The sequence below is a fragment of the Mus pahari genome, chromosome 7 (assembly GCF_900095145.1).
Source record: "Mus pahari chromosome 7, PAHARI_EIJ_v1.1, whole genome shotgun sequence".
NCBI lineage: Eukaryota > Metazoa > Chordata > Mammalia > Rodentia > Muridae > Mus > Mus pahari.
The window spans coordinates 35,030,418-35,046,737 of record NC_034596.1 but is presented as its reverse complement, the minus strand read 5'-3'; positions in this window follow the sequence as shown (position 1 = coordinate 35,046,737).

Here is a 16,320-nt window from a genome sequence, read left to right as displayed (position 1 = left end):
GTAGCAGAAGATGGCCTAATTGGCCATCATTGGGAAGAGAGGCCCCTTGGTCTTGCAAACTTTATATGCCCCGGTACAGGGGAAGGCCAGGGCCAAGAAGTGGGAGTGGGTGGGTAGGGGAGCAGGGGTGGGGGAAGGGTATAGGGAACTTTCGGGATAGCATTTGAAATGTAAATAAAGAAAATATCTAATTAGAAAAGAAAGAAAGTACCTTAAGCATTAAATGGCCTGGGTGGTTTTGGCCAAAATTAAAAAAAAAAAAGTACAATAAAACTCTAAAACCACAGACTGGCTCTGCTCATCAAGGCCCACCGCGCTTGATTGATGGGATAGACTTTCCCCTAACAAGTCCCATCTAACCTCCCATCAGAAGGCCTTTCTGCACTCCAGCCATGGGGCAGACCAAGAACTCTCACCTGCGTGGGAACCACACAGCACCTCCCTCTCTCCCTTCCCTTTCCTCCCTTCGGTCTAGAGCTGATGAGCTGCCCCTGGGGCCCCCATTTGTTCTCAGCTCCTCCATGGTATCTAGCATGGGATGCTGGAGACTGAGAACCTGTTATCTAGGACTGCCCCTGGTCCACCCACCAGCAAGCTTGGATTCCGATTCCGTGGCTTCACACAGTCAGACCCACCGGGCCACTTGGAAAGTGTGCTGCAGTCTTTCCACATCTGCATCTGCCCTCCCAGAGCACAGGAACTCTGGTGGCTCGCCTGTTTTCTCCCACTCCCTTTATTCCCGCACACCCATATGCTTTACCCAGGAAATGGCACTATTAGGAGGTGTAGTCTTATTGGCGTAGTTGTGTTACTGTGGGCATGGGGTTTGCAACCCTCATCCTAGCTGCCTGGAAATCAGTATTCTGCTAGCAGCCTTCAGGTGAAGATATAGAACTCTCAGTTTCTCCTGCACCATGCCTGCCTGGATGCTGCCATGTTTCCACATTGATAAAAATGGACTGAACCTCTGAACCTGTAAGCTAGCCCCAATTAAATGTTGTCTTTATAAGAATTGCCTAGGTCATGGTATCTGTTCACAGCAAAGAAACCCTAAGACAAACGTTGTGTGTTTTCGACATGCAATAAAACTTGGGTTAATAATGTTTGTCTGACTGTCACCAAGTGTTAAGCTTGGAATCCACAATAACCATCCCTAATTGGTTCTCTCTGTCGAATGCTATTTTCTGTATAAAGTCAGCTGATCTGCTACTGATCATATCTTTCTTCTTCTTATATATTAGTATATAATTATTAGCTTTTGAAGATTTTATTAGTCTCAAATTTATGACAGCAAATTTCCCTGTCTCCTTAGCTATAAGGTAGTTCTTTGAAAATTCTTACTGCTGTGTCACAATGGTTCAGTTAGGTCTCAAATTGACAACATGGTGGAGTGTGTCAAGTCTTAGGAGGAAGTTGCTACCCAAAGTTGACAGCATATAGTTGATATCTTTGGTATAAACTACCTGGGCCTCCCAGAACTACCATAGTCTTTCCAGCGTGGCATATTAAGATACATAGAAGTAATGTTCACCCTCAACAGACTGGATTTTATCCAGACCTAGATTCCTGCACTTCTCTGAATCTCTTACAATGACTTTAGAAGCAAACTCCATTAACTGCTAGAGACCACCCAAGAGTAACCTTTAAACTGAATGTAGCCATATCAAATTTCCCAGGGCTCCTTCGGGGGAAACTGGCTCACCCAGGACCACCCAGAGGTTGGATAGGAGATCCAGTGGAGTTTTGGTTTGGATTCAACTTCCCAAGAATGTGAGATGTCTTCCCCAGTATTGAGAAGCCAGACTAAAGCCCGTTCACACAGAGAATGGGCTGAGATGCAGCATCTTATCCTACAAGTTGGCTGCAGTGATTGTGTGAAGATCAGCCGCCCACATCTAAGGCTTAGAGCCTGTGAACTCTCCAGGCCACCATTCCAATCCAGCTTCTGCAATAGGCGAGGATATATCCATCTTTCCTTCCATTCTATTGACGTTACTTAATGACTAGTAAGTTTGAAGCATTTTACTCAATGTCTTATATTTCAAAAATATGTAATGACTTGTATATAGTACATTGAAATACACTATAAACATCAAAGATAGTATTTATAAGTGCTGTCTTTCAGCTTATGTCATCTTATGAATTTGGGGAATACAATCAGAAACATTTGTAATATAAAAGATTGCATCAGTAAAACTCATGAACCAATAGCAGAAGGTTGGGAGCCAGTACTTCATTGGTTTTAAAGCCCTAAGGTGCTAGGATGGCAGCTGTATCTGTATTTCATTGCATATCTTTGATTTGTATAACCCTGAGCAGAATGTGATAAGCGAATGTATTGAACATTTCCCTAATTGAAATATTTTGACCGTTTAAATACACGTTACTCCTGTCATAACCCACCATTTCTATATAATCGCCCATGCAACTCCAAATTGATATTGATATTTAAAGTAAATTTTTCTTATGTAAAGACATAGCAGCACAGAGACATGAAAAGTCACAATATACTATGACCTACAATACCATATAATATGACTCTGAACAACCCAAGATGCTACTTGCTCCTTGAGTATCCATCACCTTCAATGACAGAACACTTAAGGAAATTCTATTCATGATTCCCCACCCAAGAACAGTAAGATGGTTGAGTTGAGAACCATTTAAAATTCCATCGATGATACACACGCTAAGCCACAGGTGATATTTTTTTTTGAAAAACAAGAATATCCTGAAAGATCTATTTCTTGAATTGTAAGAAAGTTTAGCCCAAAAATCATTTGTCAACCACCATGTGGAACTATTTATGCCAGACTGAGCCATCCATTAAGATGGAAAATATTGTCTTTATACTGTATAGATTTCAGTAGAGATTCTTACAAGAACTAGAAAGAGGAACCAGCAAGGTTGTACCTAGTTGATCCATTCCCAGGAGGTCCCCCATTTCTATTCCTGTTCATCAGGATATTGTCTTTCATCACCTCCCACACCACACACTGCACTGCAGCACTTCCACACTGGTGGCTAGCAGGCGACAAATAAAGTTCTCCAACTCTCTAAGTGTGTCAGCAAGCAAGAGCTCCTCTTCCCTCGCTGCCAGAAGGCTTCCTTTGCGTCACTGGAGTGATGGCTGGACATTTACAAGCCATTATTTTTGGCTGACGACTTTGTTTTCAAACCCCTAATGGAGCATCTGTAACTACTGTTTTACTGAACTAATTTCAAACACAGTTGCGTTTCTAGTAATCTATGACAGTTTTAAAAGCTTGAAGAGACCAGAAGTTGGAGACAACCGTGCGCCAGATGTGTTTCATTGGGATTCGTTAGCATCTTGCTAAACTATGTTATAGAGAAGTTTCAGGAGGCAAAGCCAGGTCATACAATAATAAATCCTCATTAAACATATGTAATTCCATGTCAAGTAGTAAAGTAAGGCTATCCAAGCCCCAAAACTCCCAACTCAGTGCACAATGACCAAAATGTCTTTAAAATACAAGATGAAGAAATTCTGTCTTGAACTGACTACAATACATAGACTAAAAAGTAGTACAACGCACCCACAGGTCTAGCAGACTTTGCCTTAGAACTGTAGGATTCCTTACACAGAAAGGTGTATGAGTCAAGATGCTTCCATTATATGGAAAGGGGGAGAACAGACAAAAAAAAAAAAAGCAAATTACAAGTAGTTCTAGTAAACAATCAAGGTAGACATGTGGAATGGGACAGAGGTGCTGTAAGCCGTGGGGCTGGCACAGGTACATTTCACAGGTATGAGTGGTCCAAGTGCTCCTCTCTGCGATGACACTCAAACACTTAACAGGGAGATTAGCAAATGTTTTCCGCAATAAATAATCAATTAAATATAGAGGTCTCAAAGAACCAAGCATACAGTGGTCACACACCAGTCTGATAATCAGAGATGAAAGTCGGATATTAAAATATAAAACAAGAGTGGTGGTAAAAACAAACAAGCATACAAACAATTGTTTCTTTCTCATCTTCCTCTCCTTTTTGTGTCTTTTCTACAAATTGTTTTCTTCCTCGTTTTTTGTTTGTTTGTTTGTTTTGGTTTTCTTTTTCCTGACAAATTCAAACATTTCTTTTTTCCCCACTCTATATTTTCTGTAATTATGAGTAGCTAAAAATGTTTATAATGCAATATTCTTTTTCTAGAAATCAATATAGTTGTTTATTTTCTTTTTATAGTTAACCTAGCCCACCTATCTTGTGCTGTCAGGGCTAGAACAAAGTCTGTGTCATTTACTGATACAGACTTTCTTCATGAAAAATTTGACTTGAATTTTTAAAAATCACAAATCAAAATAATAATACAAACTTGTTCATTTCAAAGGGAACCTATTTTCCATATTTTTCCAAATCCAAAAGTTCCAGGATTCACAGATTAAGAAATACATGGTGAGCAAGCAAAGCAAGCTATAAGTAATACTTGGCATGAAAATAAAAGCAGCTTATATATAAAGATGATATGGTGGAGATGTATACCCTCATAAAGAAAGAGAATGGGGACTTGGTGTTTATCTTTCGAAGTATTTCATGTAGAAATTGTATATTTTGTATACATTGATTTTCTAAGGTTAACCTAAGAAATTATCAGAACGTGAGAATCTTAACACAGACTTTTGATTCTTTAGCAGTAAGGGAAAACATACAAGATTTCAGGAAACATTTTAGAGACTGTGACAAAGAGTCAGTTTTTATTGCTTACTGGCAGCTCTTATCATCCCTGGAAATGTGTCACTCTAGTTCCTATGTCAATGTCCCCACGGCGTCTTCCTCTGTTTTTGTAGATCCAGATATTCCTCTTTTTCTAAATATAGAAGCAGTCATTACACAACATTATGATCACCTCATAACTCAACTACATCTGCAGACTCAGATGGCAACGTTGGTCATATTTAGAGGGAGTAGTGATTCGTACTTGGATTTATCTTTCTGGTGAATACATCTAAACTCTCTGGATAATAAATTTTCTTGGTGCTACCACAAAATAAGGACTGAACCTGAGAAAAATGAAAGCAGATACAAAACACACAAACAACACAGATCAAATCATAAGATCCACTTCCACATTCTCACCCATGGCATACAAACAAACAAAACTGGGTTTGTCGTTCATGCACGGGGTTTGATTTGAACTTATTCTATATGATACTCTGATTACAAATTATTGTGTTAAATGGATATCTTGTGAAAGCATATCTTTATATTATCTAGGATGTTGTTGTGATTGGTGTGTTTGGAGATAAGACAAAAAAAAACCCTGCTTTCCACAAAATTCTTTTTTTTTTTTTTATTTTGGTTTTTCGAGATAGGGTTTTTCTGGGTAGCCCTGGCTGTCCTGGAACTCACTCTGTAGACCAGGCTGGCCTCAAACTCAGAAATCCACCTGCCTCTGCCTCCCAAGTGCTGAGATTAAAGGTGTGTGCCACCACTGCCAGGCCCTAAAATTCTTGTATTCAGAGAAAAGTAAACTCTAAGGGTAAAAATTGGATTATCAGAGCAGATATAAACCAATCCATATCTAAGTCTTCAGATTCAATGATAACTGTGGCCCCAATATATGTATTTCCAGGCACAGGAAACAGAAAGGGAAGAGCTGGACCTAGAGCCCAAAATGGTTGTAAAAACGTGGGTGCAATTGCTCCCACTTGCAATCCCAGCAGTGCGGAGGCAGAGACGTATGGCCTTGCTGCCTACACGGGCGGGATTGCTTGATGACTTCCAGCCAGTGAGAGAACCTGTCTAAAAGCGAAAACTGCAAACTAAAAGTGGATGATATCCTGTGAGGAACTACACCTGAGGTTATCACCTGCATCCCCACGCACCTGCAAACATACATCAGACGTACTCACTAACAGAACACACATTTGTACATGCATACCTACGTTCACATATGCACTGATGAAAGTGGTCACACGTTCAGAATTCAGAGTCTTACACATAAGACAATATGAAATCGACTCTGCACTTTTGATATTTTCTGTTTCCATTAAATAGAAAAGAGGAGGCTCTTGTGTGAATTATTCTAAATTGAGAAAATATTACTTGAAATTGAGTTATATAATATTTAACATCATACATTAAATTCATATTAAATTCATATTGCAGAAATACCTGTTTCAGGGTGTACTAAAAGCCTATATAACTTAGCCAGTCTGCCACCCTACCATGCAGGTAGTTGGGCTAGGACTAGCATAATGAGTCCAAGTTTGGCTGTATTTTGAGAAAATGTCTCCAAAAAGTTAAAGCATAGAAACACACATGGGCATGCGTGTATGTACATGCTTTTATAGAGGGCAGAACATAGTGTGAATATACATATATATGCTTTCATCAGCTATATCCTCTTTTCAGTAGCATCAGTCTTCCTGGGTTAGGGAGAGAAACTTATTCCAATCATTTGTGTTACCTGAAATTTTCTCTTGATGATCATCTTCCATAAGGGAAAAATTTGCTGTGCTGATAGTAGGCAAGTAGCAGAGAGTTTTGTTTTCCTTGTAAGCCTACTCCAGCTCAGAAACATTGCCAGTCAAAAAGCACAAGAAAAATATTTTAATTGATTATCATTCCAAGAAATTCAGCCAACAAAACACTTCAGAGTAGGCCTTAGACCTGTACATCATTTGCTGGCAGTCTGGACCAACAATAGGTTTATTTAAGAAATACATCGTAATCCTAGGCCAAGGGAAATAAATGCCGTAAGTGATTCTAATGCGCTCAGCCTTCTCTTCCTTGAACTGCAGATTTTCAAGCTAGGACTTCTGATTCTGCTGCGATTGAATGTGTTCCCTTCTTCCTTCAGCTGAGCCACCCTGCCATGTTTATGAAATGTCTTCCAAATTCCAGTTCACAATAACAGCGTTCTTGAGTCTTTGGCATGCTGCACATGACTGATACCTCAAATGTGGGTGATGTCCTTGGGATGTAAAGAGATAACCTGTTTCTTATCTTGCTTTCCATAAGATAGGGTGAATCAGGAATATACCTGTCGTGGGGTGGAAATCGAGGTGCTGGTCAGCTATGTATGATTCAGCCGCAAGTACCCAAGAAGGTATGGGATGTGGAACAGTCGGAAGGTGGACCAGGAAGGGAATAAATATATAAAAGATAAAAACCGTCTAAGGCCTAAGGCTAGAATCCGGTCTTCAGTCTCCTAGTCCAGTTTTTCACTATCCTTTCTTTGTGGTGTAGCTTCTATTCTGAAATAGATACGTTCACCCCATCAGCTAGGAATATGATTGAAATGATGCAAGGGAGATAGAATTCTCCTACACGCAGGCGTGCTTCCAAATTTAATTATTGTTTTTGGAGAAAATTTGAGAAGTCAGTAGAGTACAGAAAAAAAGTATCCATTTGAAATAAGAAAATTACATTATGCTACTCTTGGCAATTAGATCATTTTCCAAGACTATAATATCCTACCCATTCTTTGCAAAGCTAACAGTCTGTCCATAAAAAACGGTCCTGTTGACAAATATTTCCTGGGTGTCCTTCACCTGAATTACGTGATCACATTGGGGGATTTTTCTGAAGCCATGTGCATAATGTCATTACAATGTCTGCTTTGAACTGAAGGCTCTGCTTTTAAATTTATATGACACTTGGCTTCCAAGCATCATTCTCTATCTCATCAGCAATTTCTCAAAAAAAAAAAAAATCTATCATGCCATAGTCTTGAAAAATGATCTGTATAGTTAGAAAAGAATAAAAGTTGGTGGCAAAAATCCACTTCTGTTCCATCATTTTGTTCTGTTTTGTTCTCACATGTGTTCTGTTCTGTTCTTATTCAAGTTCCTTGAGGAGCCTTGAAAACCAGACGAGTACAACCAAAGGGGGGGAAAAAAGGTATGTTCACCTTTCTTCTGTGGCTTCTGCATTACAGGTTCGCACAGCAGAACAAACTTGTTAAGTTTTCACATCAAAATTATTTCATCTACTTAATTATCATTTTGCTAAATACTGAAAGACCTCATTCCAAGATACAGAAGCAGATCATGGTAAATATTACAGATACAATATAGGCCAAGTAAGCCTGGCTCATTATTTCATAAGGCCATGGTGTGCTGAAAGATAGGTAAAGGAAAAACTGAAATTTAGTTAATCAAGGCAAATGCCACAATGTCGAGAATATGGAGAAAGAGAATATTTAAGGCCCAATGCTCTCATGGCCATATCCAAAGTACTGGGTATAATTCAATTGAAGGGGTTTTTTTGTTTGTTTGTTTTTAAACAAGAAAACATTTAATACTAAAAGCAAGTCTGAACCAAAATAAATAAATAAATAAATAATTTTTAAAAAGGAAAGAAAGAAAAGAAAAGAATCAGCATGGCAGTGGTGGCACACACCTTTAATCCCAGCACTTGGGAGGCAGAGGCAGGCAGATTTCTGAGTTCGAGGCCAGCCTGATCTACAGAGTGAGGTCCAGGACAGCCAGGGCTACACAGAGAAACCCTGTCTAAAAAGACGAACGAACGAACGAACGAACGAACGAACGAACGAACGAACGAACGAACGAACGAAAGAAAGAAAGAAAGAAAGAAAGAAAGAAAGAAAGAAAGAAAGAAAGAAAGAAAGAAAAGGGGAAAAAGTCTGATATCACCATAAGAATTGTTGCAATAAATATGGTGTCTGTCCCCAAGGAATGAGATTTAAGTGTGACTCTTTCCATAAACTTGTATTGGTTGCAGTGTGACCAGCTTACAACACTTTATTTGACATATTATATTTCTAAGTATGAAAAAAAAACACTTTCTAAGTATTATTTTGAATGAGTCTAGAGTAAAATTGAAATTGATACAAAATGTAACTAGCTTAAGATGGTCTCAATGGGATTCTATCTTTCTGTGTCTACACTTCAAATTGTTTGTGCTTAGTAAGGACATAAAAACAATCATATTTCACTGTCATAGTGGGAATTAAGCAACTAATATACGTCTAAAAATATAGAGGAAATCATATTAAGCTATCAGTTACTCTGTGGTTCAGTGTGATTATATAATAGGTACCACATCTTTAAATTACTCACTAACATTAATTAAAAAGCCACAAGTATGATGGCTTATCATGAATATTTAAGAGAGAATCAGGAAACGAAGCAGATTATTAATTAATTTCCATCACTTTCCAAAGCAGGATGTAATGTTGTCTTGTTAGTTGGTTGGTTGGTTGGTTGGTTGGTTGGTTGGTAAGAGTTTTACATTGTAGATAGACTGCTATGAAAGCTTGTGAGTATCTGTCTTGGTACCAGAGGTATAAGCTCTAAGCCTATATACACATATATTTAAATGAGGTGTAAGGAATGAAACCTTGCCGAAGCTCCAGGTTGATCAAACAACATCAGCAGTGGTCTTCTGTTGTAATAAAGTCATTACATTCAGCCACAAAGCATCTTGGCTTTGACTTGGCAATTTGAAGAACAGGAACAATCCTGTAGAAATAACAGAGCATTAATTTCTGTTTGCAGGTCTAAACTGTTATCTGCTGGCTTAGGAAAACTTTCCAGTGGAATTTTCTTCTAATTATGAAAATAAACAGCAACTGAGCCAGGTGATAACATATACCCAAAGATTAGCCAGATGAATTTTCATGGTTTTTCATGATTTGAAACATCCTCTAATTTCCCCAGTAAGAGAAAGGTCTATGGAAATTTAGGCTGGAATCATTCCAGATCTATTGTGGTAGTAGCCTAACAAAGAGGAGTGTTCTGGGGACATATTTCTCCTTTGTGGAACTTCTTCACTGGTATAAATTTAACTAAGTGGCATGCAGGGAACTGACATCAATCACTGTTCTGTGGAATTATTGATCACAGTCCTATAATCCCCTATAATCCACAGAATCAGGAGAAACACTTGCCATGTTCAGACTGATATCCATCCATACAAAATACTATCTACTTGCTTGTCTTCTCACTGATAGGGCTAGCAATTCTGCCAAACATTCTAGAACAGACAGAGAAAAAAAGTTCACAGTTCCCAAGAGAGTAATTGTCAACTGGCCAGGGAATGCATCTCTGTGGGCCAAACCACAAAGAAACATTCTTATCTAGTGTATATTTATTTTACTATTTGGTATATCATAACTGTGATCCAAGTTTTCCATTCTTTATGAAATGTTTAATATATGAATTCTGGTTGGGGACCGGAAATCACTTTCAGAGCAGTGATTTTAAAACAGCAGTAAAAATTATAAGTGTAAATTATATTCTGACAGTTTTGATATAATGAATTTTTAAGAGTTATGCTTATATTGATAATATCAAATAATATTTAAAATATATAATATTCAAAACTAGAAAGACATTCTTCTTCCTTATATACATTTCAAATGAAAATATTGTAATTCTGGAATTTTGTAATCTATTGTATCCAAGTATTTCTGCATGTTATATGGAATATAATATGTTCTCAAATATTTTTGAACTTATGAAAGAAAAATATTAGAAATGTGATCACAACATTCTGAGTGAGATAACAAAGTCCTCAAAAGACAAATCTGGCATGCATTCTATTATATGCAGATGTTACTTTTAAGTCTTTGATAAGCAAGCCACAATCCAAATAACCACAGAGGTTAGGTATAGAGTAAAGGACCAGGGGGTGTAAAGCAACAAGAACATGTAGTTATGGAGAGACAGGAACAAACTATAACAGGAGGATTATATGGGGGGAGAGGAAAGAAAGGCAGGGGTGAGGGAGGGAATACAAAGAAAGACAGCTACCACTAAAGGCCATTTGAAGAGTCATATAAAAGTGTACTACTGTAGAAGCTTTGATATATATATGACACACACACATATATATATGTATATATATACATATATACATATATACATATATATATATATACATATATATATATATATATATATATATATATATATATATATATATATATATGACATCTAAATGGAGTCATCAAATAATGAGGGAGACCATACCCCAACTAGATATTTTGCCACAAAATTAAAGTTCCAGTTTTAGGATTGGGTTACATCTAATTAAGTTCTTGGTCAAACGAGGTGCATGGAAACCCACAAACAACTCAAACTGATGCCAAAGTTATCGTATGTTCTCCCTAACTGGTGGTGAGGCACCATTGCTGAAGATAACATTTACATATTCTATTGAACATGGAGAACTCAATGTGGTGCCTAACTGGAGCCCTGCTGACTACTGTTCATGGTACCAGAAGATACTCTACCAGCTACCATAGGTAAAAGGCAACTACCAACACAACATTTGATCTAAAATGATGACCTGCCTGCAGTTTAAGCTGCTGTAATAGTGGCACAAACATTATATCAGCAATCAAACTCTATCTGATTGAATTTACGGACCACTCCACAAAATGGATTCCATGCATAACACAATTCTAGTGGCCAAGAACCTGAGCCTAGAAAGACCATGAACCTAGGGGAAAAACAAATAATTCTGTTCTGCTAAAGGAGACTAGCAATAAAATAACTCCTAACAACTTTCTGTAATAACCATAGATCAGCATCTTGCTTAGCCCATCATCAGAGAATCTCCCTCTTGAAGTAGACAGGAACTAATACAGAGACCCAAAATTGAATGATATGTGGAGAGTGAGGAGCCTTGGAACACTCAGAACTAAATGGAATGTCTTCATCAAACCCTTTCCTCAGGACTCAAGGAACCATCCTGAAGAGGAGATGGAAAGATTGTAAGAACCAGAGGGGATTGATGACACTAAAGAAATGGTGGGGCTGACACATATATGAACTCATAGAAATTCTGGCACCATGCACAGGGCCTGCACAGGCTCAAGCCAGACAGAGTCCCAGCACTGACATGAGGAAATGGACATGATCTCCCATCCCTAACCAAGATTCTGTCTCCAATGACAACCACATGGAGAGGAGCAATCAGTTTTCTTCAATGGAGGTTCACTGGATATACAAATCACACTTAAGGGCAGACCACATGCCCAGCAAACTCACTGGTGATGTTAAAGATGTCAAATTGCTCTGTCTGGTCATTTTCATTTGTCAGTTTTTTGTTTGTTTATTTGTTTGTTTGTTTTATGGTCTTTTGCTTGTTATGTCATGTTTTCCAATTTGGTGTTTTCATGTGTGTGTATGTGTATGCTTCTTATGTTTTTTCACTTTTGTTTTCAATTCTGGTTTGTTTGTTTCTTGTTTGTATGTTTGCTTTTCCTATTTATATTCTATCAAATTAGAGAGAAAGATGGCATAGGATTGGAAGACTTGGGAGGTGGAAGGATCTTGAAGGAGATGAGAGAAAAGAAATCATAATCAGAATATAGTGTATAAATTTTAAGAGGAAATGTTATTGAACAGAAATCTAATCATACTAGCATAATATCAAGGACAGTTTTCATGCAGTCCAGTTCAATATACATTTTGCTACTAATCTACTCCATTTTTCAGAGTAATGAATCAAACATCTTGCATGTTTATATGTAATTCCTTATTATTTTTTATTTTGAAAATGAAAGGAAATTTAATTTACCTAAAAGTAAAATAAAATAACTAGAATGTAAACTATTATACAATATTTGTATTTTAAAATAATTGTACTTTTTCTTTTGTTATTAATTATTTACTCACTTTACTTCCCAACTGCAATTTCCTCTTCCTCCTCCCCTCTCAGTCTTTCCCCCACTACCTCTGCTCCCTGGCCATCCATTTGTCCTCCATTTCTCTTCAGAAAAGGGGAGGCCCCCAGTGGATATCAACTAGCCCTGGTATATCAAGTTGAAGTAAGGCCAGGAGCATCCTCTCCCTTTGAGGCTCGGTGAAGCATCCGAGTAGGAAGAAAGGGTCTCAACAGTAAGCAACAGCATCAGAGGCAGCTCCTGCTGTTAGAAGTCCCACTTGAAGACGAAGCTACAAAACTATAACATATGTCCAGAGGAACTACATTTTAAGAAATGTGAGTACCAAAATAAATCTGTGGATGAAAATTAGATACCACAGAGGATGTTTTTGCTTTTGCTTTTGTTTGTTTGTTTGTTGTTTTTTGTTTGTTTTGTTTTGTTTTAGGAGTGAGAGAAAAATTAGGTGGGTAGAAAGGTCAGATGGATCTTAGAGGAATTAGGTAAGGAGAACAAATGAGATAAAAATATATTGTGTGAGATTTCAAAAGAATAAATAAAAACATGATTAAAAAATAAATTTGAGCACATGCATGTCCTTTCTTTTCTGATGGAAAAACACTTAAAATAACAGTGAAAATAAATGATACAATTGTTGGAGTGAAATCAATGGAACATAGTAAGTATTATACTGGGGAATGTGATAAATAATAAAATAACCCTTTTTCGGCCAGTGCAATTAGCCTATACATCCCAATATAAACTATCCTGTAAGTAAGACAGAATATTGCACACAACATGTATCATCTTGATTGCATTTGTCAAGATAGTATGTCAAAAGGTAAGAATTATTTAGGGAAAAATCAAAATAAATAGATGAACCAATAATGTTGATTTCACCGAGAAGGTATTTACTATTCTCAGTAAACCTGATGAATCCCTTACTTTCTGTTGTTATAATAAAATACCAGGACCCCAAATAATATATAGCATGAGGAATTAAGTTTGGCTTATGGCAGAGTCCATCATGATGGGGGGAACATGGCAGCCAGCAAGCAGCCAGAGCAGGACCCTGGACATCAGATCCTCAAGGACAAACAGAAAGCAAAGAGAACAAACTGGAAGCGAGTAGGGGCTATAAATTCTCAGAGCTGGCCATAGTGACATAATTTTTCCAGCAAGACTCTACTTTCTAAAAGTTCCAAAACCTCCTCAAACAGTACCCCTAACTAGGGACCAAGTATTCAAAAAGGGGAGCCCACTGGGAACATTTGTCATTCGAACTACCACACCTCAATGCCAGTTTTGTGTGTTTACTTTTTACATGTGTTTGTTTAACTTACTCTGTTCTCCTGTGCATAGCGATGGAGCACCTGTGGCCGGCCATCAGGAGACAACTTGTAAGATTCAGTCCCCCTCCTTCCTGGACATTGAACTCAAGTCATCAGGCTTGGCAGCAAGCAAGCAATTTTTTTCCTACTGCCATCTTATCAGCCCAGGAATGCCCATTTTTCAGGCTTCTTGGGTAAAAGGCACTAGGAGATAAATATTAGACTCAAATCTGCCTGGGAAATCCCACAGATAATTTTCCTGTATGATCTAGGGAGACCATGGTAACAATATATTCTTAATGAGTTATAGCTGTTCATTCTGGTTCCTGCTATCTCCTGCCCTCCACCCTCATTTTATCCCTCCCTAGCCCAAACTCTCACACAAATTGCTACTACTGAGAAAAGGTAATGTTTGTGGTATGTGATCACTTATAAGTGGATATTGGCTATTAAATAAAAGATAACCAGGCTATGATCCACAGACACAGGGAAGCTAAGAAACAAGGAGGGCTCATCAGAGGACTCAAATCTCCCTGGGAATATGAAATAGAACAAATGTTTGCAGGTGGCCTGGGGGATGAGCAGAGACCAGAAAGTGCAGAGACCTAGAATAAAACTAGCCATGACTGGCAAAAAAAAAAAAGCCAACACTAATGAAATGATTTCTAATAATATTCTGCTATACTCATAGATTGATGTCTAGCCCAATCATTATAAAGGCTTCATCCAGCAACCCCACAGCCAAACATTAAGCAGAGTTCAGAGAACCCGGAAGAAGAGAAGGAGGAAAACATTGACACCAGATGAACTGAGGACACCCAGAGAACATGCCTCACAGAATCAACTAAGCATGGCTCATAGGGATCTCATAGAGACTGAAGTGACATTCACAAATCCTGTATGGGTCTGAACTAGGTTCTCTGCATATATGTTATGGCTGTGTAGCTTGGTGTTCTTTGTGGGTATTGAGGTCTGCCCCCCTGTCCAGCATAGCTGTAGCCATTTTGTTCCATGCCTGCCAGCTATTTCATATTGTTGCTATAATATGCCTGCCAGTCACTGACACAGAAAAATTAACTTGATTCAGAGCACAGTCATGCTGATCACATATCCTGTTACGTTCTATATGTTCTTAGGCTTGTTAATGCTAAAAAATTCTCCCATGCAGTAGTGGCACACACCATGCCTTTAATCCCAGCACTCAGGAGGCAGAGGCAGACAGATTTCTGAGTTTGAGGCCAGCCTGGTCTACAGAGTGGGTTCCAGGACAGCCAGGGCTACAGAGAGAAATCCTATCTTGAAAAACAAAAAAACAAAACAAACAAACAAACAAACAAATTCCACAAAGCTTTACATAGAACCCATCAGACTAAAGGTCAGTATTAACTGGTTTCTCTGAAATAGCTTGGACACCACTTCCTGCAGCTGCATATCAGCTCACCATGTTTTTCATAGTTTTTTTTTTTTTTTCCTTTATAAGAGGACAGGGAAAGATGTCCGTTGTCACAGATTCAGCTCCCCAAATCTGAACTGTGTCCCTGATCTGATCAGTACTAGGGTGTACATTCAATGTAACATCCCTGTCTGATTGAGATCGGTGTTTCTGTGGTTTATGGAGCAACTCATGGACCTCAACAGTGAAATTCCTAACAGTGGGAGTGGGGGTTGTCTCAGACTTTTTGCCTGCTCTTGGGACCCTTTTCCCCTCCTGAGTTGCCTGCCTAGCCTTGATATGAGGGATTGTACATAGTCTTACTGTCACTTGTTATGCTGTGTTGGGTGAATGGTCCTGGGAGGCATGCTCTTTTTATCTGAAGGACAATGGAGAGGTGGATCTTAGGCAGAGGGGGGAGTGGAGAGGAAGGGAGGTAGGGGAAAGTGCAGTCAGAATGTAAAGTATGAGAGATGATTTTTTTTGTTGTTGTTTTAAAACAAAAAATAAGTTTGATTGTCTTGAAACTCAATGTTGTTAAAATAAAAATAAATGAGTAATAAAATACATATTCATTTTAAGAACTTGAAAAAAACTTACTGGAAGATTTTAAAGCATGACTGATTTTCAGAGATCATACATAAGTGGTAAGAATTTGCAGCCAAACAGCTTGACACCCTTCTGAAGGCAGCAATACTATACCAAGGTCTTAAGTAAATTCTAACTAAGCTTACAGAAAATATGAACTCATACTCATTTTTTTCAAAAAGTGTAGAAAGTCAGATATTGAAAGATAATCCAGAATTAACAAATAGTAGGTTTGAGCCCTCAGTGGCTCTGATAAATCATAAAATGTGTCGGAAGCCAATTTTATTTGATATTAGAATGGCTACTCCAGCTTGTTTCTTTGGACCATTTGCTTGGAAAATTGTTTTCCAGCCTTTCACTTTGAGGTA